The sequence below is a fragment of the Salvelinus namaycush genome, chromosome 26 (genome assembly GCF_016432855.1).
Source record: "Salvelinus namaycush isolate Seneca chromosome 26, SaNama_1.0, whole genome shotgun sequence".
Lineage (NCBI taxonomy): Eukaryota > Metazoa > Chordata > Actinopteri > Salmoniformes > Salmonidae > Salvelinus > Salvelinus namaycush.
Genome location: NC_052332.1, coordinates 5792365 through 5817559, shown reverse-complemented (window position 1 = coordinate 5817559; position 25195 = coordinate 5792365).

Sequence of the window (25195 nt, the reverse complement as noted above, 5' to 3'; positions counted from 1 at the left end):
GCTTGATGCTACAGGACGCTACAAGGGCATAGGTGAGAGGGACACAAACCCAGCTGTACATAAAGAGCACACAGGCCTGATTGTGTGTCAGACTATCTAGCAAAGGACTTTTGTCTCACTTTTCTGGACACTTATTGAAGTTGGATAGTGGCACTGTGACTCTGACTGTTGAGCTGTGGAGAACCACTGTTCCTAACTGTGATTTCAGACCCACCACAGGGTTAACATAACAGGATAGACTCACAGACATGGCGACAGAACTGTGCACGCTGCATACAAAGACCAAGTGTCTTAATAAGTGACCAAATTAAAGGCCCACAAGACTGGAAATTCACTTTTTTTCAACTGAAAGACGATGCCCGGAGCTTACCCATAATGTTGCACAACGATTGAAGTCAATAAGTCGTTGTTTTGGTGGGAAATTTGACTTGCCTTATGATAGGACGCAGAGCAGGCGGGAAACGTGTGGTGGGACAGCATTTGCCTCACTACATTTCTCTTTCAAAGCAGCAGCACCGACCGGGCCAGTAACTCCTCAGTGCATTTTTTGCTATCGAGTTCAACATTTACCTTCTCTGTCACAGTCTACCATGAAAACAATTGAAGACTGCATGCAGAAAAGTTTAGCTATTTGTATTTGAGCAATAGATGGGTTAGCTGATAATGTGATGAAAACGATGCGCTTCACTTCAGTGGGGCAGAAGTATGTGCGTTGTTGTGATTCTGGATGACCAGATAGCTACCAACACTGACAAGAAACTGCCATGTGGGGAATCGTGAGTGACTTGTTTCAGCTAGTCTTGTTTTAAGGTGTTTTGACTGATCTCATGTCAATGCTAATATGGCAAAAAATCACTAGCTAGCTAACCAACAACTGTAAACAATGTATTTGAGAGACAACAACTGCTCATTGTGCAAATGTATTTATGCTTTCAAAACACATTGGAGACTAATATAGTTTACATGTTGTCAACAGTTGTGCACTTTTCGGTTTTGTTGTTATATGATTGGCCATTCATTCAAGCAACACTAGGCTTCTGCGAGTCACAATATCTCGAGCACTTGAGCAGTTGGCCTACAGAAGTTGATAAGCTAAGTTCACACAGCACATGCGAGCTGACCTGAGAAAAAAGAAGCGCCCATCAATATACTCCCTGAGCTTATTATTTTAGGGAAAGTCCTTTACAAAAGTAAACTTTGAATAGTAAACATACTAGCAATATACTGGCTACTGTTGATAGTCTGCAAAAAGAAAGCTACAAAAAATACACTTTGTCTTAGCTAGCCTGCTGTAGCCAGGTTGATATCTCTTGAACGCAATTATCTTAAAGAGGCAGCATCCTATTTTGAGACTACAAACAATCTTCTCAAAATGGCATACTTTGGAAACAAAAAAGAATGCAATTAATACAATGCAATCCTAAGGAATAGACTAATGACGTACATTGCTAAATGATATTACACAGCTTTTTAATACATATCATAATAACCAAATGCAGCCTATTAATGGCTGTAGATAGAGAGAAAGCATTCCAACCTGTAGGCCCTGCATGACCCTCATGACCTCAAACTGTTGGGGCCAGTAGAAATTCGGTTCAGGCCAGTACATTTTTGGCCAACTTGGACCAGTCGGGTCAGTGAGAAAAAAGTGAATGTTCGACCCTGTCATAGCCTATGAATAGGAGTTTCCAGAGTTTTACCTGACCAGGTCATGAGATCAGGAAAAACTCCAGGCCCTAAAAAAGACACCTACGAATTTTTCAGCACCACTTTGGAACCTGTGGTGCCACTTTTATGTTCAGGACTTATTTGAACGTTACCACCCACCAGCAAGGCATTGTTAATTAATTATTAATCAGAAACACCTTCAAAGTTCTTCCTTTTCATGAATCCTGACTGAGCCAAACAGCTGTACGCCATAGCCTACGGAACAAAATAGGGGTGGAAACAATGTTTTTCCACCTCCACTTTTTTTTACCAGGAAATGTACATACTCCATTGGATAATTTGTCAATTTTAGCTTCTACACACTTCACTGTTTTGATTGGTGCAGCTAAATCACAAGTGTCTATCCTATAATGAACAGGCACCAATGAAAGAAAATTCAAGGAACTTGTTTATCAATTTTGTTGTGCTGTTGTTACGTTTGTATTGGCAGTGGTGTAAAGTACTGAAGTAAATTTACTTTATAGTACACCGTAAGCCGTTTTTTGGGGGGTATCTATACTTTACTTTACTATTTACATTGTTTTTACAACTTTTACTTTTTCTTCGCTACATTCCTAAAGAAAAATAATGTACTTTTTACCTCATACATTTTCTCTGACACCTAAAAGTACTTCGTTTTGAATGCTAAGCAGGACAGGAAAATTATCCAATTCACCCACTTCAAGAGAACATCCCGACTGCCACTGATCTGGCGGACTCACTAACACTCACTTTACTTTTGATACTTTAGCAATTACATTTACGTTTGATACTGAAGTTTATTTCAAACCAAATACTTTTAGATATTTACTCAAGTAGTATTTTACTGGGTGACTTTAACTTGAGTCATTGACAATTGGGTACTTTTTCCACCACTGTATATTGGTGTTTCGTGCTCAAAGCACTCATGGAGGGGATTGTTACATATCGTTTGCGACGTGCATCATAAGTAAAGTAATTGTAGCTATAATTTAACTTCCTTTGTGAGAACCATGAGCTCGAGCTGACTTGGCTTTGCTGTAACTTAGCGGAAGACCGCAAGTAGCCTACCTACCAAAGCTTGCGTCGTATCCGTTACAGAGTAGAAAAACGAATGTCTCTTATAGAAGATGCCAAAACGTTGGAAATAACAATAGATGGCGAAGTCAAAGATACTGGCTTCCATCTGTGGCGAAGTTTTCCCTATTATGCTAATGACAAATTCAGCTTCAGAACCAGCCTTGCTAGCTAAATTAGCTAATCTTTTGAATATGGTGTAGTTAATGTTTTTTTTAAAAAAGTGCAACTCAATATTAGGAAGGTGTTCCTGATGTGTTGTACACTCAGTGCATTTATAAATGCCTCATGAGTTTAGTTCTACTGTTGTACCCCATCACAACCCAAAGTATAAACTTGTTTCACTCCATTGTTTTTAAACAATGAACATGTAAACAAACACTGTGTAACCTCAAAACATGGTTAAAATTATGATTTTGATCTCATGGATGGTCAGTCCTTGCATCGATAGCTTGGTCTATGAATTTGAGACTGGTTACACTTCTCCAGACCCTTCCCTCAGCTGTTTACCAAAATAGCTGGCGGGGTATCCACTTTGTTATTGTTTGAACTGCAGATTGCCCCTTTAAGAAAACGATCAGTTCTGCCTTCTTATTGTTCTTTACTGAACTATAAACACACCCCATCACACCCCGACTTTCTATTCAATCCAAACGAAGCTTGGCGACCCAAAACTGACAGTGGAAAAACTTGGCAACGGAAAGATGAGCCGAGACCACCCCTCCACTTTACAGCATTCTTCAGAGACAGCGAAATCTGAAAATAATACCCTTAATATTTATGCACGTGCTCCTGTCGCGACCCCTGTCCAGTGGGATAGATTCAATGAATGTCTCTGTTTTCTTTTCTCGTGCAAAGCAGAAACATCTCCGTTAGTGCCACAGTTTAAATCGTTCTAATGAAGGTTCTTGAGCTACTTCTCAGAACACCGGTGAAAGCTTTTGGAGGATATTAGCCTACTCTGAGCACTCCTCAACTTGTTGCGTTATTGTGTCCGTGACGGTTAGCATAATCCCTGTGCTTCTCACGACTTTCTTTGAAGTCTTCCTAAATTGAAGGAATTAATGTTAAATTAAAAATTAAAAAACGAAATGATGATGAAAATGTCAAATGGAAAGTTTCACTGGGAATTATGTAGGTTGGAGCTGCAATTTGGGATTAGAAATAGGCTACAATAATAATTGATAGGCTAATGAATAGCTTTGGCTGTTAATAGTGTATAAAAGTTCCTTCAAAAATATGACAATTATATATTTATATTTATGACATTTTCCCATAGGTTATTTGAAAAAGTTAGTAACGAATTCCATTTCGATTTCACAATGCATTTCCATGGCCCAGGAATAATAACTAGTCAGTTGTTTGAGTTATCACTTTAGGTAAGACCAGGGGAAACGTAATCAAACATCTGTATTTAGTCTCGAATTAATGATCTAAACGTGTGTGCTCTTCTGGGAAACGGCGACTGAGGTTAGCGAGATGGATTTAAGTACACAAAACAAAAACAAAGTTGTCACTTTATGCCCCGGGTGCATTTCTAATGTCACCAACTAACGCGCGCGCCTAATGACTATTCACTACGGGTGTCAAGATACGTTTATGTTGTCATTAAATTAGACTAAACACAGAAAGAAACATTTCACTGGCTTAATTTAGCTGGACCACAGGAAGAGTAGCTGCAGCAGCTAATGGGGATCCATCATAAATACCAATACAAATACCTTAGCTTCTCAGCTGAATATAAAAATATATTACGCAGCACATAGTCAGTCGTCTGTTAACTCAAGACTGGAGTGAGTGGATCATTTCACCATATAAATCTTGGTAATTTTTCTTCTTGTAAACTTTAGCAAATCACTCGTGTGTGTAGCACCAGTTGGGGTCCCATGGGGAAACATGGAAACTTCTCCTTATTTTGCCATAGGGCTATATCCAACTATACGGTAAACCCCAAATGTGCTGTCATTACTCAAAACGTTTGAGGAAACCCGTTGCACTTAATATATATATGTGTGTAAGTACAGTTACTTAAAGTGAATTTGTAGTCATTACTCAAACCGACAGTCACTAGGGGTCCACATTTGAGTTGTATCAGCTTGAAAATGTTGAGTAACACCCCCACTAAGCAACGGCTCTGATATAATTTCCCAGTGTGCTTTGCCTTGTAGAGTTACCACCCATGACTGCATTTGTTAGTGACAGAGACATGTTTGTTAAATTTTCAATTTTCAGTCCTGTGGCCTTCACCAAAGGAGTTCCTAGTTGAATATTATCATAATTCAACTCTTTATGACACAACATATCTCAAAAAGCCTAGCTCTCTCATTTTTAGGCCTAGCTTTAACCTAATACAGTGGCTTGAAACTAATGTTTTACATGCGACATCATAACTGCAAGTATGGTTGCAATATTTCAGTAAATTTCTGGGGAAGAAAATCCATTTAGGATTTCTGAAAAATCTGGGAAATTTACCAGAATTATGCAACCCTACCGGCAAATCTCATTATGTTGGCTTGCAATGTGATGTGTAATTCCTATTGGAATCCTGCCAGAGTTAGGATATCCAACAGTTGGAATTTTTATTCACCTACATTCATAATAACTACCAGGGTTAGGAAAAGTGTGTGAAGACTACCTAAGCCATTTAAACTGGAACAACCATTTCAGTAATGGGTGCAAAATATCTAAATGAGTGGATAAGTTTAGAAAATGTATGTTATTTATCTTTGTGTAGCATAAGATGAATCAATGAATCACTCAATTTACATGCAAAAACACAGATTTTAAAAAACAATTTAAAAAATCAACCTGCAGTAGAGTTTGCTCGAAAAAATGTAATAAAAAAAATAATAACTTAACAGAATTTTTTTTGTGACTTCTCATTTTGTTTTGAGTCAGTACCACATAAACATTTGAAGTAATAATGACTTTTCATTTACTATGAGTTCAACTTACTAGAAGTAGCCTATTTTAGTAAAAAATGCCTTGAGGTGTACAGTGTTACATGTCAAAAGGGGATCGCGCTATATAGTCAGTAAAATAACTGGGATTATATTTGAAGACAAGTAAATGTGTAATGCTGCCAATGAATTGATGTGGTTGGTCAAGAAGCTATACATTTGTAGGATGCCCATGTGAGGTCAAGCCAGCGGCCATCTGGCTCTCTGCGTTGTGCGGGGCAAGCAGAGGAGTGGCAATGGAACTATGGCGCACAGGCATGGTGATGGTGAGAGGAGGAGCGCGCGCGCGCATGTGGCACTCAGATGAGCTAGACAGGTATACGAGGCCGCGAGGATGATGCTTCTGCCCTCAGAGGAACGTATATAATATATTCAAAATGGACTCTTCACAGGACAGCTCCCATCCCAGGTAAATACACAATTAACTCACTCCGCATTAGGGGCACTATGGTGACGGCAAATTAATTATTGAACTCTCACATCTGTTCACCATTACGCATTATGCACAGGCGCTTCCCTTCCTTCAGCCTAGTTCTGGCCGGGTCTCCCCTTTATGTCGTTAAGCAGGCTTTGATGTGTTTGGCTTGAAATGATTGAATAGCCTAACAATGCCTGAGTGGAAAGAAACAATGCGTTGCGTGCATTCAGGGTTTGTCCAGAAAACGTTGTAATTTAATAATTTGACACAAAATCCACCCATATAGAGACGCACTACGCTTAATATGTTGCTGCACAAATTTTCATAGCCTATACGACATGTCATGATTCTACTCTGGTTTCAAAACCATAACTGGGCCAAATTTTATTTCTGTACCAGTGCATAATAAAATATTAATGTCTAACAGTCATGTTGATGAAAAGTCTCTTTAAAAATGAATGGTTTGTTTTCCCACGAATTGCTGTGTGTTATGTTGAGCACAACATGCGGAGAGGGGTGGTCTCGTTGTGGGAGGTGCCGCTGACTGATGAAAGAAGACGAGTCTGTTTTGCCTAAAGCCAAGGGAATTCTTTCCCTTTTTTTCTCTCTCCCTGGACACTGAAGACTGAACGAGTATGCCTCTGGTTCACTTTGCACCATTCAGGATGTGCGTCTCACATCTTCGCGTCGGTCAAAGGTGGGACGGGATTGTTTTTCCGACAACAAAGCCAAACAGTATCTCATGTGAACGGGACGCACCCAGGGCGGCACGCGATTTCATTGCATTATTTGAGTCATGTTTAAATCAATGTCTGCTCGCATACTTTCCTAGAATATAGGTTAAACGTGTCCTTCAATACTGAGATAAAACCCGCATGCCTAAAATGTCACGGATTAAAAATAATCAGAAGGGAATTAATCACCGTTCTGAAAATATTAGTATGCCTATTGTTTAATATTTCGTTGATTGCCTCAATTAATACACGTTTTACAACCAAGAATATAACATAATATTATTTTTGATACATTAGGCTAATAATTAATAATTGAGCATAAACTCACTTTTTTATTAACCTGCTAATATGTAAATACATATTTCAAATACCAGGGGTGTCTCTGTCTGATTTATGCATGTGCTTTTGGCTATAAATGATCTAGCATTTACTATCACTTAGCCAGCATACAGAACTTAAACTTGAAAGTTTTCGTGTTACTCCAGGCTGACGTGAAAAGGCAAACCTGCCTTGTGATGGAGCTTAACTTCTAAACCATGACGAACTTTCCTAACCCATACATCTTTGGTGCTGGCTTCCGTGGAGAATCTGACGCCATCTTTCTGACACCAATACTCCAGAGTATAGCCTAGCCTACCTCTGACTGGTTACTAATGGGCCAGTAAGACATCACGAGTGCCTATAAATAACCTGCAGCTATCGCTGTCACAGCTTGAATAACTCAAAGCAAGGGTGCACAGAGACTTTGATCAAATAATGCACGATTCAGATTTTAGAATATGAAAATGTATATTTTGTAATAAATGGGAATTAGTATGAGTAATTTATATAATTATGATTTGAGTAGGACTATTTTTACTTTTTAGGTCTTTATGCAATTCTTAAGTTTGAACTTTGCTGGTATTATTGTAATTGTATTATAACATAGCCGATCCTATTATTCACATGAATTAGTGTAGTTAAAACTATTGCCAGAAATTGTTCAAAAATAGCTGCGGCACTCAATAGAGCTCAATAGAGCTTATAAACAAAACAACTGCAATCAATTTGAAATAAAACACATTCGCCTCTGTTCGTTTAGAGATTTCTATTTTTTTTTAGTTGGAAAAGTTGGACATGTGATTAAATATTCGTTTTATCTCGTCAAATATGAAACGAAAACGTTCTCGGTACAGTGAACAGAAGTTGTGTTCCCCTTGCATTCCCATCCCATGCTTTTGGAATGTGCTGTTTGCAATGAACTCCGTTGATGAATTTCAAATGTATAGTTTAGAAAATATGAATCTTCTTGTGTTATTAATATGATGTAAACAAAAAAAAAAGAAAGAAGAACAAGAAAAAAGACACAATATCACGTGTCAATGTGGACTTTATATCAAACAAAATTATATTTCTCATGACAATTTTACACTTGATGGTGTTAGGCTATAATCCATTCGTCATACAATCCTTATACTGTAAATTATCAAGTTCAGTGTGTGTGTTTTGGTTTTATTATATCCTTGTGGCAACCAGAGGTCCTCACAAGGTTAGTAAAGCAAGGAAAATTCGGATACGTGGGGACATTTCACTGGTCCCCACGAGGAAAAAAAATCTGTTTTAAGCTTAGGTTTAGGCTTATGTTTAGGATTAGAATTAGGGTTAGAATTGGGGTTAGGAGTTAGGTTTCTGGTCAGGGTTAGAGGTTTCCAGTTAAGGGTTACAGTTAGGGATTAAGGGGAAATAGGATTATAAATGGGAATCAAGTGTTTGGTCCCCACAACGATAGTAAAACAAATGTGTGTGTGTGTGTGTGTGTGTGTGTGTGTGTGTGTGTGTGTGTGTGTGTGTGTGTGTGTGTGTGAGAGAGAGGGAGTGGATTTTGTTGAAGGTCATTTTTTCCTCATAATTGACTGGTCAAGTTATAGCTGACGATTTTGTGTGTAGGCCCAACATTTAGAACCATGGAGAGTTACCGCAAGACGCAAAGAAAACGGGGCTGCCTCCACTGTTCCATCACCATTTCAACTTCAACATCATCAAATCACCTATGCTTAGTCTAATACAGTGACAACTAAAAGATAGCAAAAACATTTTAGTCCAATCAAAGTAAGCTAATATGATGTGGCTGTCCATGGTACTGATTTGTGTTGGTGTGTGTGTCTGTGCGTACAAGTATAAAAAACATGTTGACTCGTCCTACTTGTAGAGAAACGCCAGTGCTACCCTCCTCTCTTTCATGTCGACAAAACGGTCTATGACTCCATCATACAGTTCTCTTTTAGTTGTTGTTATAGGCTACCTGGCTAAAATACTTGTTCACTAGCTTAACTTCCTTTCACGGGCAACGATGAGCCAGCTAGTTAACATTAGTCTACTACATCTAGCTACATATTGAACGTCCATCCTCTCAGGCCAGGAGCACACAATGCATGAATTTATGGTTGGATCAGATTTGCTGTTATAATTATTGGCCAGTATGGAGAATTAAGTAAAACAACAAGTCCAAATCCCCATCTCCAGCCATGGCTAATTTAGGTAGCTAGCCACTGGAGGACAAAACACAACAAGATGCAAGTTTTCTGTCAATTACATTTTGCACTCACTATGACGTGATTGGTGGGAAGCCAAATCCAAACTGTCTTCCCGTGACACTTTTTTTTGGTGTGCCACAACCATTCACAGTTGAGCTCACTCAGTTTAGCTCAATGCTGATTGGCTATTATTTATCAAGGGATGCTAAATGCTCACTTTCTTCCCTTGCGTTCAATACTACGGGCAGCAACAATGTCATACTCTTTTTGACCAGACAGCATTAGATAGATAGGCTACACATCCAGAGACAGAGGGGCGTTGTTTCGCTTTCTCCAGTGAGATACATTCAGCCTCTTGCAAATTGAAGGAAAATTATGAAAACACAGAGAGACGAAAGATCAATTATTTTATGTTTTTTCCTTTTTTTCTTGGTAATTTTTTTGGGGGAAAGCCTGGCTTCTCTTGGCACCCATGAATACACATCGCTGGTTCCAAGCTTCTGCCAATAACAGGTAGATTTAAGTTTTCCCCTCAACACTCCCAGACAGTCCTAGCTAAATTCGTTTTGGAGAAATTGCTCTTTGCTAAGAAGCTATTTCAGTTTCTGTTTGACATTTTTCTTAGGGGAAAGGAACGCCTGCATGCAGCCTGAATTTGCCATCCATTACCCAGTCAAATGACAAATAGGGGGTGCTTATACGGTAACGTGTACAAGTGGTAGGTGTGAAATTGAAATGTAGCAACATTTCAATTACTCGCCCAACGCGCTACCTGCCACTGTCTAAATATACTGCAGCAAACAGTTGGCAAACATGAAAAAGCTTGAGTGACTTACGCACAAGATGCCACGTTCCCAAAGCCCGAATAAGGCCTACCATAAAACTGCACAGAGAGACCCTAGGCCCGTTCCAAACCTTATATTACATCCACTTAGTCTAATTTAACAATAGGCAAAGGTTGGGGTTGGAATAAGTCACTTATTGCTTCTCCAAAAACTATTTTCTTTCATAATTACTTCTTTGTCACCCAAAGTGAGATTTAAAAGCTTAACGTTTTGATCAGTTCGAGCTCACCAGAATAGTTTCCCCTCGCAGATGTTTCAGTACAAATACGATCAGCGTAGGGTTTGGCAAAATGACACACCATAAGCAAAATTGCCATGGGGTTGGGGGGACACGTTCTTTTACTTTCCGGGCATTTCTTTCAGTCCCACAAAAAAACGCAACAAAGCACTTATGCAAAGTCCTCACTGTCACTCAGGAACGTATTCCAGTGTCTGTCTGCCTGCCTGACAGCTGAAAATCTTTGGCAGTAAGTAGGCTACCTGCGCCTCTCCCTCCCTCCAAAGCATGCATAGTCTACTGTAATTAGGGAGAGAGATTTTAATTCGAGAACAGAGGATACATTTTTGTCAATGCTAGTTAAGAATACAAACAGTGGAGCGCGAAAAAAAAATTATGGTTCTGTTCAGAACGAAACGATTGGAAAATAATTTCCAATGGTGCATATATAGGAAATTAGTTTTAAAACTCCAACATGTTCTCCCAGCCTCATGGCAAAATGTGTAGAATAGCAAGAAAGGTGCTTTAACACTGCATCATTTTCTCTCATCTTCATCAAGAGTTTGGGACTATAAGATTATATCTGAATTTGTCAAAATTGAGTGATTGACATAGGCGTTTTCTTGTTTAATGTTCTATACGGGTTCTCTATTGTAGGGTTTCCAAAACTCAGTCCTGGGGTGTCAAACTCATTTCACAGGACTCCGCATAGGTCCGTATTGACATGATTGGTTGACCATAGGTGGGGGGTGGTACATCCTGTATAAACACAAACTCACTTCCTTGACAACAAACATGGAAAACATTGACGAAAGTATATCAGAACAAGTTCACAAATACAAAAAAGTCTTTATGATACCTCGTGTAGGGATTTCAGAGACACAAAAAATTGTATGAACTCCTGGAAAGAGATCGGGGAAGTAAAGGGGATAGATGTGGTGAAGGGTCAATGGAATGCAGACTGGGGAATAGAAGGACGCTGGATTGGTGCATTGGTGCACATTCAACAAATATGGATACTAACAAAGTGGATATTTGTCAAATCCTTAATGATTGATGTATTGTAACAGGCCCACAATGTGGTTACAGCAATCAGATTTGGATATATTTGGCGGTTTTCGATGCATAACATTTAGCAGTTGTCCTTTTCCAGGTTTAGAAAAGGTGACTGCTAAATGCTAACTCCCATTCGTATAAACTGGTAGCATAGCTAGCATACAGACATTGGTAGTGTCAAAGTAGTTTTTAACTGTAATGCAGTTGATTGATGACATGAACATGTATTGGGGTTGACATCCATACAAGAATTATGCTCCAATTTCTGCCTCAACATAGTGTGAAATACACACCGGGCCGGCATTATGGGCGGACTCTAGGGGGCCTGGCCCGCCCTACCGTACCTCCTTGCCCATCCAAATATTCAAATATTGATAATTTATTTGACCACCAGCTGACAGAAAGACGCATCAATCTCAGTTAAAGCATCCGAGTGACCGAAACGGCGCCCCTCTGTCTCAGTATGTGTAGACTATGTATCTGATGCGGTCTGGAATACAGGAGGCTGCTGAGGGGAGAACGGCTCACAGTAATGTCCGAAATGGAGCAAATGGAATGGCATCAAACACTTGTAAAACATGTGTTTGATGTATTTGGTACCATTCCGCTCCGGTCATTAACACGAGCCCGTTCTCCCCAATTAAGGTGACACCAACCTCGTGTGGTCTGGACAAAAGGAGTATGGCATGTCATACTTTTTCTGTCCAGACAGCATCGGACACATGGGCTACATATAGGAAGATAGAGGGACGCTGTTTTGCACACTAGTGTCAACAGAGAGGAAGGTGTGAAGCGAGAGGGCTCACTCTTGCCAAAATCTGTCCTGAATAAGCCCAATGCGTTTCTGTGGGGATAATGTGCAGACCTAAGCTTGTCGCCTGCATTCCCGCCTTTGGGACAACGATTCACATTGTTAGGGCGTAGATATGAGCATCTCGTCGTTATATACAGATCTCTGGTTTCAGCCACTTGCGAATCAGAAACGAATGCATAGAGTCCCGGGTTGATTATCCCTTTTATACTATGGTTATAATTGAACATATTTGCTGCTAGAAATGTGTTAATTTTCCGGTAGAAATGAGTTCAACATCCAGTGAAGAAACTAGCAAGTTTGCTGTGGTAACCAAACAGTTCTGCATGCAGAGCAGAATTAGGCCGATACCTGCTAATTATGAAAATCCAGAAATGAGCCGTTAAATTCTACAACCACCTAAAAGGAAGTGATTCCCAAATCTTCCATAACAAAGCCATCACCTACAGAGAAATGAACCTGCAGAAGAGCCCTCTAAGCAAGCTGGTCCTGAGGCTCTGTTACAAACACAAAAACAGACCACACAGAAAGAATTTTAAAAAACAGAGCAAACTAGAATGCTATTTGGTCCTAAACAGAGAGTACACAGTGGCATAATAAATGACCACTGTGACTGACCCAAACTTAAGGAAAGCTTTGACTATGTACAGACTCAGTGAGCAAAGCCTTGCTATTGAGAAAGGCAGACCTGGCTCTCAAGAGAAGACAGGCTATGTGCACACTGTCCTCAAAATGAGGTGGAAACTGAGCTGCACTTACTGACCTGCCAAATGTATGGCCATATTAGAGACACATATTTCCCTCAGATTACACAGACCCACAAAGAAAAACAAATCCAAATCTGATAAACTCCCATATCTATTAATGAAATATCACAGTGTGCAATCACAGCAGCAAGATTTGACCTGTTTCCACAAGAAAAGGGCAACCAGTGAAGAACAAACACCATTGTAAATACAACCTATATTTATGTTTATTTATTTTCACTTTTGTACTATTTGCACATCATTACAACACTGTCTATAGACATAATATGACATTGGAAATGACTTTTGGAACTTTTGTGAGTGTAATGTTTACTGTCCATTTTTTTATTGTTTATTTCACTTTTGTTTCTTACCTATGTCACTTGCTTTGGCAATGTAAACATATGTTTCCCATGCCAATAAAGCCCCTTAAATTGAACTGAATTGAGTGAGCTAGCCATATTTGGTAGTATTTTTTTATTAAACTTTCACTTTCACTTAGCTAGCTGAAGCAGCTAGCTACTTTAGCCTACTGAAACACCCGGCCCAAACAGAGAGGGATGCTATGTTAGCTAGCTGACAATCTATCCAACACTGGAACCCTTCCAAGTCAAGGTAAGCTTTTGGTTTTATTAATTTATTGGCCCCGTGGCCCACCGGTGTAACTGATAAACTGCTTTCTGAATACACATATAAACAATAGACTAAATGTAGGTACATTTTGCTGGGGGACAATGGGGAATTTCGGGATGGAGATGCAGGTGGGTAAACGGTGCAGCCTTTTCACTTCATGCCATCTTGGCTGAGCTCCTATGTCAAAGGTCTTTTTGTTTAGCCAGTTGCTTGTAATTAGCTGGATGGCTATAGAGATTATTCCTGAATCACTCTGAGTGGTGCGGTGCAGACCAATTTACTGAATGTGTATGACAGCTCCCCGAAGCGCAAGAAGTGTGAATGATCTGACTTCTGCGGAGGCCACCTCACAGTAAATGCTGTATGGCCACTGCAAATGTGGGATTGACCATGCAGAGCCTTTTATTCAGCCCTGTTCGGACACACTGCTTCTCTTCCAATCAGCTGTGCTGTCTATAGACAGCCACACTATCTATTCGTGCCACTCCCCCACTAATTTAAGTCAGGGGCAGTAAGATACCACCCTTAGTGCTCTCCCTCATTCTCATTGGGTCAGAACACTGTCAATCTGTCTCAGATTGAAGAGGAGAAAACGGTGCCTTCATTCTGGGTTTTGGCTGCTCCATCGAGTTTAATCGATGTCCGCACCCCCCCCTGAAATCTAAATAGTATAATAAAAAAATCCCCATTAAAAAATCTCAGTTTAAGCTAGAAATATGTTTTTTCGTTGACCCAGGCAGCTTTGGTTCACAGAGATCATTTGCCTTTTTAGGCAGGGACCCATGGCAAATCCCATTGCGCAGGGACCTGTTGTCCCAGGTGCACGATATGGTTTGGCAAGCAAGGCCGGAGATTTATTCCGATGGGCCTGGCTCCTGAGAGGGCCAATCTGATGGCTAGAGGTTTACCTCTGAATGTTATTGCTACCATTCAGTCTGCAAGGGCGCCCTCCATGAGAGGGCTGTATTTGTAAAAGTGGCAAGTGTTTGAGCTCTGGTGGAAAGATTAAGGACTTGTTCCTTTTCAGTGCTCTGTGAGGGACATCCTTAAGTTCCTACAGGAGCTTTTTGAGCAGGAGTGGGCATTCTCCACATTAAAACTTCTTCACGATCGGTGTCCCTTCCACGGGACGGTTGAGCTAACGTAGGCTAATGCGATTAGCATGAGGTTGTAAGTAACAAGAACATTTCCCAGGACATAGACAGGACATAGACATGGCAGAAAGCTTTAATTCTTGTTAATCTAACTGCACTGTCCAATTTACAGTAGCTATTACAGTGAAAGAATAACATGCTATTGTTTGAGGAGAGTGCACAATTTTGAACATGAAAAGTTATTAATAAACAAATTAGGCACATTTGGGCAGTCTTGATACAACATTTCGAACAGAAATGCAATGGTTCATTGGATCAGTCTAAAACTTTGCACATACACTGATTACATCTAGTGGGCAAAATCTAAATTGCACCTGGGCTGGAATAATAAATGATGGCCTTTCTCTTGCATTTCAAAGATGATGGTACAAAAAAATACAAAAGAACGGTTGTTTTTGTCTTATCTTTTACCAGATCTATCTATATTCTCCTACATTCCTTTCACATTTCCACAAACTTCAAAGTGTTTCCTTTCAAATGATATCAAGAATATGCATATCCTTGCTTTCGGGCCTGAGCTACAGGCAGTTAGATTTGGGTAATGTCATTTTAGGCATTTAAAAAAAAAAAGGGGGCGGCTCCTTAAGAGGTAAATGTCCTCTACCTCAGCATGTCATGTGGGTATTGACGGAGCCTCACCGGTGGCCCACCCCTTGGTTGTGCGCTTCCTGAAAGGTGTACCTCATCATACCGGTCTATAAACCTATTGCGCACACATGTGAGTTGCCGCTGGTTTTAGAGGCACTGTGGAGCCAGTGGATGGATCTGAAGATCCTTTCCTACAAAATCTCCTTGCTCATGGCTTTGGCCTTGGCTAAACATGTTGGGGACCTCGTTATGCAGTACTCAATTCGCCCTGTGCGACTCTAAGGTGACGTTGCGTCCAAATGCGGCCTTCGCCCCGAAAGTCATGGCTATGTCCTACAAGTTGGATGTTGCTGCTTCCAGTGTAGCCCACAGGGTTCTTAAGGCTGGGACAGGGGAAGTCACTAGGCAGGGCGCCATGTGCGCAATGCCCAGACTGCCACATCTGGCGGGGTCAGGTCGGGGTGGTCTACCATGGGCCGTCTTCGTTTAGTATCAATTGGGGTCAGCTTGGGGCATGATCATATTTCCCCATAGTATGTTCTACCGATGTTGACTGACTAGGGAACGTAACTTTATGACTATAACTGTTCCATGAAGGAGGAAACGAGGTACAACACCTGTTTGGTGAAAATGACAAAACTTGAAAGTCAATGTCTGATCAACTTAGTAGATGATATCCTATGTAAATATTAATGTGCATCATTATAATAGTACTCAGTTTTCATATTTTGTGTCTTAATACATGCCTTGAAATACTTTCATTGATGGTGACTTATCCTTTTTTATACTGTTTTCAAAATACCCCTCAAAAGAGGCCATAAAGTAACTTTTTTATATGTCCAGTAAATATTCATGTGCATCATTATAAAACAATTCAGTCTTCAAGTTTTGTATCTTCTTAATATATGCCTTGAAATACCTTTTTATTAATGATTGTGACAACTTATCCTTCCACTTATACTGTGTTTTCACAATACACCCCATATACCCCTCAAAATACCCACCAAGAGAGGCATAGTAAGTCATGTCAAACTGTGTAGATGTGCAAGGAATGGGTTTTTAAAATGTCAACAAAGATTTCAGGGGAGGATCCCTGACCCACGTCTACTATTCTTCCCCTCCAATATCTACACCACAATTTCTCCCTTGTGACACATTAACCAATTATAGCCCATCCAGTGACATAAATAGCCAACGTCATAACATTCTTCTAATTATAGTTTTGAACTAACTAGATGATGTTAATAGCAGATGCCAGAATACTTTATTGGCCATATTTCTTAGCAAGTGCTCGATAAGTCCTAGCTAGTCCCACGGTGGAAACTCTGGAAAATTATAGTTTCCACATCCAGAAAAGCCACCTTCCACCAGTGATGACAGTGAATTTTGGAGAGAATAAGAAAGGGGAAATAATGAATAAATGGCCACATCATTATTATTGTTATTACTTAAAATAGTCAATTCAGACCAAATATTTGCCAACCTGCCAAACTAAGACATGGTTTCAGTTACTCTTATAAGCACTAAACTGTGTCAAAGAACTCTGATCTGAGGGAGTTTTTTTACCCTAACACGCCAGTGACGTTACGTCTTGAAAATGTGAAACATTCTCTTTTTAAAAGCCATTTGTTCAGGGCAAACACTGCTTTTTTATTAATGAACACGGGGTGAAATGTATTAAGTCGATGGATATGTTGTAGGACTGGGATATATACTGTGGAAGCCAAATTCTTCATCCCAGGAGACAGCTACCCCACCCTCCTCTCCACCCCAACGATATTTCACACAATGGAGTTAGGATAATATTTTTCTCCAGTCGCTGGCGTTCAAACTCAGACAAAATCTTAGCACCAGGAGTTCTCTAAATGCCACTTTGAAAAGACGCTCGGTTTATTTTTTTAAAGCAATAATCTACCCATAAACTCCCCTTTAGCTGTTTCATAACAAAACAAATACACATGGATGGGAAATTAATTGAGCTTCTATTGTCTATCCCTACATATCAAACAGAGACTGTAAAAAAGTGAAAGATCTTTATTTGTTTTAAGACATGAGGTTATTGAGATGACGTGAGATTATACTTTGTTAATTCCCATTGGGAAAATATGTTTGACATGCAACAGCCACACTAAAAACAATAGAAAGAACCACATTAAAAAAACAGAGGAGAGGCTAAACTCCTGGAATCATCACCAGGAAACGTCATTTCTAGATATTTTCACCGAGCATTATACCGTAGACTGCGTCCTCCCATCAAAACCAAAACAGAGAGAAATACGGTGCTTTGACCTCGTAAATGTGGTTGGGAGCATGATGTCAGACTTCTCTAACATTCAAATTAGCCTCCTCCACATTTGGCATTCATGTACAAATGCTGCTAATATGAACCTCTAGTGACTCTTCATGCCATTCGAGCAGGATTTCACCATCTCCATTCAGTTTAATAAATTGTGGTCATAGAGATTTGGTAGTACTCTTCACCTGTTTCTGCTTTCAGTGAACTGAGCGCCTGCCAATTAACACCCAAGGCATGTTAATGAGCCTTTAGGGTCGACCACAGAGCTGGCCACTTCAACAGACTTACCAGACCCTTCAGGAGAAGTGCCTCACAAGAGACCCTTCACGGCTGCAATCTTAATCTGCATAATGAATTTTGCAACGGAAACGACAGAGTAATGCCTACAAGGAAAAGGTGACAGACAGACGGACGGACCAACAGACAAAAGAGAGAGAGAGAGAAGGGGCTTGCAAAAGAGGAAGGATGGAAAGTAATGCAAGAACCCTTTTGGAAAGACAAGGGTTCTTTGTAAGGCAAAGGGTTCTACCTAGAACCTTTAACATTCTAAGAACCATTTTTGGAGTCAAGAAGGATTCTTTGCAAGGCAAGAAGGGTTCTACATAGAACCATGTATCAAATTTCCCAGCATTCTCTATTGATGATTATCAGAATTGTTTGTCTTTTGCGTGTACATTGATTGGTTGATGAATGTTATGCTACTTGTTACTGCTGTTTTGTTTTTAAAGTTGTATAAACTGCCTTCATTTTGCTGGTTCTCGGAAGAACCTTTAGATGACAAAACAGTCATTGGTTGAACCTGTCACGTGTGCTCCCCCTCCGGCTTCTAGGTCACCAGGATGCTCGTTATGGCGCACACCTGTCACCATTGTTACTTGCACCTGCGCGTCGTCAGACTCACCTGGACTCCATCACGTCCTTGATTACCTGCCCTATATATGTCACTCCCTTTGGTTCCTTCCCCAGACATCATTGTTTCTGTTTTTGTTTCATGTCTGTGCGTTGTTCAAGGTTCTTGGTTTTTATTGTGTTCAGTTTATTTTATTAAAACACTCACTCGACTCTCAGCGCACATCGTTACAGAACCCTTCATAGAGTGTTCTAGGTCTAAATACAGGGGGTTCTATAAAGAACTGTACATAGGGTTCTAGGTAAAATCCTCTGCAAAGGGTCCCCTATGGGGACAAACAGAATAACCCTATATGGTTCTACTTACAGTAGAACTTTTATTTAAAGTGCTGATCTAGCATCGTGTCCATTGTGATCTGAAAGGTCAAACTGATCCTATATCAGCACTATTCTGAGAGACTTGATACATACAACCCTAGGTGAATACTAATTCTGTTCAAGGGGGACCTAGAACCAGGAGAGTAATGTCTATGTTTATCACTTGAACAGTTAGGCCTATAGACACAGTTTGTGTTCAGTTCCACTCCGGGTTCCACTCTGGGTTCCATGGGTGCCACTCAGAAAAACACATCTGGTTCTCTTGAGGGGTACATACAGTACCAGTAAAAAGTTTGGACGCACCTACTCATTCAATGTTTTTTTTTTTTTTTTTTACTATTTTCTACATTGTAGAATAATAGTGAAGATATCAGAACTATGAAATAACACATATGGAATCATGTAGTAACAAAAAAAGTGTTAAACAAATCAAAATATATTTTATATTTGAGATTCTTCAAAGTAGCCACCTTTTGCCTTGATGGCAGCTTTGCACACTCTTGTTGGCATTCTTTCAACCAGCTTCATGAGGAAGTCACCTGAAATGCATTTGAATTTTGTTAAAAGTTAATTTGTTGAATGTCTTTCCTTCTTAATGTGTTTGAGCCAATCAGTTGTGTTGTGATAAGATAGGGGTGGTATACAAAATATAGTTATATTTGGTAAAAGACCAAGTCCATATTATGGCAAGAACAGCTCAAATAAGCAAAGAGAAACAACAGTTCATCATTACTTTAAATGTTTGAATTTAATCTTTATTTAACTAGACAAGTCATTGAAGAACAAATTCTTATTTACAATGACGGCCTACCCCAGTCAAACCCAGAAGATGCTGGGACAATTGTGCACCGCCCTATGGGACTCCCAATCACAGCTGGATGTGATTCAGTCTGGATTCAAACCAGGGACTGTAGTGTCACCTCTAGCACTGAGATGCAATGCTTTAGACTGCTGCGCCACTGGTAAGACATGAAGGTCAGTCAATCTGGAAAATGTCAAAACCTTTGAACGTTTCTTCAAGTGCTGTCGCAAAAACCATCAAGCGCTATGATTTAAATTGGCTCTCATGAGGACCGCCACAGGAAAGGAAGACCCAGAGTTACCTCTGCTGCAGCGGATAAGTTCATTAGCGTTACCAGCTTCAGAAATTGCAGCCCAAATGCTTCACAGAGTTCAAGTAACAGACACATCTCAACATGGTTGAATTGCTGACAAAAAAACACTTCTAAAGGACCCCAATAAGAAGAAGAGACTTGATTGGGCAAAGAAACACGAGCAATGAACATTAGACTGGTGGAAACCTGTCCTTTGGTCTGATGAGTCCAAATTTGAGATTTTTGTTTCCAACATTTGTTTTTCAACAGGACAATGACCCAACACCCCTCCAGGCTGTGTAAGGGCTATTTGACCAAGAAGGAGAGTGATGGAGTGCTGCATCAGATGAGCTGGCCTCCACAATCACCCAACCTCAACCCAATTGAGATGGTTTGGGATGAGTTGGCCTGCAGAGTGAAGGAAAAGCAGCCAACAAGGGTGTGCAAAGCTGTCATCAAGGCAAAGGTTGGCTACTTTGAAGAATCTAAAATATATTTAGTTTTGTTTAACACTTTTTTGGTTACTACATGATTCCATATGTTTTATTTCATAGTTTTGATGTATTCACTATTATTATTCAATGTAGAAAATAGTAAAAATAAAGAAAAATCCTTGAATGAGTAGGTGTGTCCAAACTTTGACTGGTACTTTATTGTTTGGACATTTCATTGAACTTTTCATTCATTTAGCAGACGCTCTTATCTAGAGCGACTTACAGTTAGTGCATTCATCGTGGGACAACCACATATCACCGGCATAGTAAGTACACTTTTCCTCAATAAAGTAGTTATCAGCAAAGTCAGAGCTAGAAGGGGGGGGCTCAAGTGCAAGTGTTGGTTCGGGAAAGTTTTGTGGGGGATTATTTAAGATACTTTTTGAAGAGGTAGTGTTTCAGGTGCTTTCAGAAGTTTCGGGAGATGGGGGAAGGGGAAGATGGTTTCGCATCTGAAGGCTTTGATGAGCATGAAAACGATGTAAACCACATGGCATGGCCGTCTCAGTCACCAGATCTCAACCCAATTGAACACTTATGAGAGATTCTGAAGCGGTGCCTGAGACAGTGTTTTCTACCACCAACAAAATTATGGAATTTATCGTGGAAGAATAGTGTCGCATCCCTCCAATAGAGTTCCAGACACTTGTAAAATCTAGCTATGCCAAGGCGCATTGAAGCTGTTCTGGGGGCTCGCGGTGGCCCGACACCATATTAAAAAACGTTATGTTGGTGTTTTCCTTTATTTTGGCAATTACCTGTATTTTGAGAGTCATGATAACAGTTGGCTCCCTCAGATGAAGATATAGGCGAGGAAGAGGAGGTAGAGGGGGTGATGAAGAAGATAGTCAAAGTGTTGGGACTAATATAGTATGTGTTTAAAACCTGGAATGCTTTCAAAGGAAACATCTGTATTTGTCTCAGCACAGACAGACAAAAACACAAATACACAGAGGACACACACACCAAGGAACCATATCAACAAAACCAAGAAACCAAATCAACAATGGGTTGGTTCTTCTCACGCGAAACCTAACGTGATTCATCCCCCAAAATCTGTGATCAATCTTCCCCTCCTGAAATGGTATGAAGATATTGTTGATGCGCTGGTGTTTTTTCTCAAGAAGAGTGCAAGTATTTAAGAAAGAACAGTGAGCGCTATCATTTAAACCACTGACACAAACACACATAACACAGCCTCATTGGAGCAAAGCGTAGATTATTTTTTTAAATTTCACATTTATTTAATCAGGTAGGCCAGTTGAGAACAAGTTCTCATTTACAACTGCGACATGGCCAAGATAAAGCAAAGCAGAGTTACACATGGGATAAACAAATGTACAGCCAATAACAATAGAAAAATCTATATACAGTGTGTGCAAATGAAGTAAGGGGGTAAAGGCAATAAATAGGCCATAGTGGCAAAGTAATTACAATTTAGAAAATAACACTTGAGTGATAGATGTGCAGATGAGGATGTGCAAGTAGAAATACTGGTGTGCAAAAGAGCAGAAAAACAAATATGGGATGAGGTAGGTAGTTGGTTGGATGGGCTATTTACAGATGGGCTGTGTACAGCTGCAGCGATCGGTAAGCTGCTCTGACAGCTGATGCTTAAAGTTAGTGAGGGAGATATAAGTCTCCAACTTCGGTGATTTTTGCAATTCCTTCCAGTCATTGGCAGCAGAGAACTGGAAGGATAGGCAGCCAAAGAGGAGAGAGAGGGGAGAAAGAGAGAGGGAGGGAGTAAACCATTTCTGGAGAGGTTACTCAGAGAAAGAAAACCACCTAAAAGACTTGAGCACAAGAGCACATCAAAAGGAAAAACCTGGAAACATTTGCACAATAAGACTCATGAATAAGCTTAGATCCCACTGGAATGTCTGTGTGTGGGTGTGCGCAGTGGTGTAAAGTGTAAGTCGTTTTTTGGGGGGTATCTGTACTTTACTTTACATTTTCTCTGACACCCATTTCCAAAGCTTAACAGGACAGGAAAATGCTCCAATTCACGGAGTTATCAAGAGAACATCCCTGGTCATCCCTATTGCCACTGATCTGGCGGACTCACTAAACACAAATGCTTTGTTTTTTAAATTATGTCTGAGTGTTGGGGTGTGCCCCTGGCTAGCCAAGAAAATCGTGCTATCTAGTTTGCTTAATATAAGGAAAGGGAAATTATATTTACTTTTGATACTTAAGTATATTTTAGCAATTACATTTACTTTTGAGACTTAAATATATATAAAACCCAATACTTTTAAACTTTTACTCAAGTAGTACTTCACTAGGTGACTTTTACTTGAGTCATTTTCTATTAAGGTATCTTTACTTTTACTCAAGTATGACAATTGGGTACTTTTTCACCACTGTGTGCGTGTGGTGTGTGTGTGTGAGAGAGCGAGAGAAAAAATGGGTGTGCATTACTTATGAATGGTTTCAACTTCCTGCTGTTTGCATGTGTTGGGAATGTGTAAATGTGTCTGTGGGCCAGAGAAGAAAACCCTCCCAGTGGACTGTACTCTTTGTTGTGTTGTGACCATGGTTTGGCAGTATTGTATTAAACCGACTGACACAGCAGGGCTTTAGGCAGCATCCTGGTGGAGGGCTGGGCACATTAGAAACATAAATGGGATCTGTCTCTGACACACACACTTACGCGTGTGTGTACATGTAAAGGATGTCACGCTGCTTGCTTACTGAGTACTACTTCCTCCTGATTCGGCTCACACCGAGGCTCGAACCCAGGACCTCTGCCTTGCTAGCACACGTGACCGCTCTACTGAATCATATTACAAGTGTGCGCCACTCAAAAAGCTAGCTTGGTTATCCAACCGAATCGCCATTATAATCATTGGCCAGTACGGAGAATTAAGTAAAACCACAAGTCTAAATCCTTATCTCCATCCATGGCTAGAAAGGGGACAATTTTAGCTAGCTAGCTATCGATGAACAACAACACGCAACAATCAAGTTTCTCTTGATGTGATGTGTTTGGGGTGAAGCCAAATCCAAACTGGCTTCCATTGACACTTTTTTTGGTGCGCCAGGACCGTTCACAGTTGAGCTCACTCAGTTTAGCTCAACGCTGATTGGCTATTATTTTATACTTTTTTTATCAAGGGAGGACAAATGCTCACTGGCTTCCATTGCATTCAATGCTACAGGGAGCAAAAATGTCATACTCTTTTTCACCAGACAGCATCAGATAGACAGGCTACACATACAGAGACACGCGGTTTCGCTCGCTTGGATGCTTTCTCTGGTGAGATAAATTCATACTCTTGCGAATTGAAGGAAAATGAAGAAAACGAAGAGATGAAAATTACATTTTGTGTATGTTTTTTGGTAAATCTTCCATTGGCATATATGAATACACACCACTGTTAGTAACTACCTCTTCCACCTGTTTGGCTCAAACTCAGGACCTCTGCTTTGCTAGTACACATGACTGCCCTTCTGAACCGTCTTACCAGTCGGTGCCACACACAAAGCTATCTATTCACTGGCTCTAGTGGGGACACTTCAGGCTGAGGAGTAAGTTTCACTCATCCCCATGTGCTTTTCACCGACACTCACACTCTTTTCACCGACACTCATTTCACTGACACACATGCACACACAGAGAGAGAGATGGGGAGAGAAAGGCCGAGACAAATTTACACTAAATAGGATATAAAATGGCATTAAACCAAATTCTAATAAATAAGGGATTAAAGAACTACAAGAATGTTTTAACATTTTCACAGTAGAGTTTACTGTACAGAAATTAGCCTAGCATTGAATAACTAATGAGTTGATCAGGATGTACAGTATGTATGGATAGAACCATTTGCTGATACCACGCTCGTGCATCAAGCCTCCCCTGTGTATTTGGCCTCATAGTTTTTCCTCACAGTGAATACCTACATTAGCCATGCACCTTTTCAAAAGCCCTGTTGCGTGCTGGAAGCAAACATGCTCTCCTGTATTGCAATGGCATGCATCATCTGTTAAGGGGTTGGATGCCAGTGTCATCTCCCCAAGTCCCCAAGCAACCTACAACAGGCAATCAGAATAATAGACCTTACATGAATCCTCCTTGGACCTGATATGGGCATGGATGCGGGAGGAGTAGGGGGAGTTTGGGTGAGGGTGTGAGGCGTACGTGAAGGAATTAAGCACGGATCATTTTCATTTGTTTTACTGATGAGTCTGCCTCTTTAACTCGCCCCATGTTGACTCGCCACCCTCCTCCCCCCTCCCTGGCTCATGTGAAATGGAAATGATATATTGTGGTAATTAGATGAAAAAATATGAGTAATCCTCCCAGAATGCAACAGTTCTGAGGAAGTTTATTGTTCTAGGTGAAGGTGCTACTCTTGGCTTTGTTTACTTTGATCCCGGCTGTGTTTCTGCCTCTTTGGTAATCAGAGGTAGAAAGTCATTAGGATGTTATCACAACTGCAGCCGCCGAGGCCATGGCGTCCCCGGCCTGACACAGGACGTTAACCCAGCCAGGAACAGAGAGGACAGAGGGGGAATGGAGAGGCCTTCGCTAGCTCAGCCGCCCAGGCCACACGGCCAGCCGGGTACCAGGAACATACATCAGAGGAGAGAGGCGTCATTACTGGTGCCAACCCCTCTGAAACACTGAAACTGACCATCAC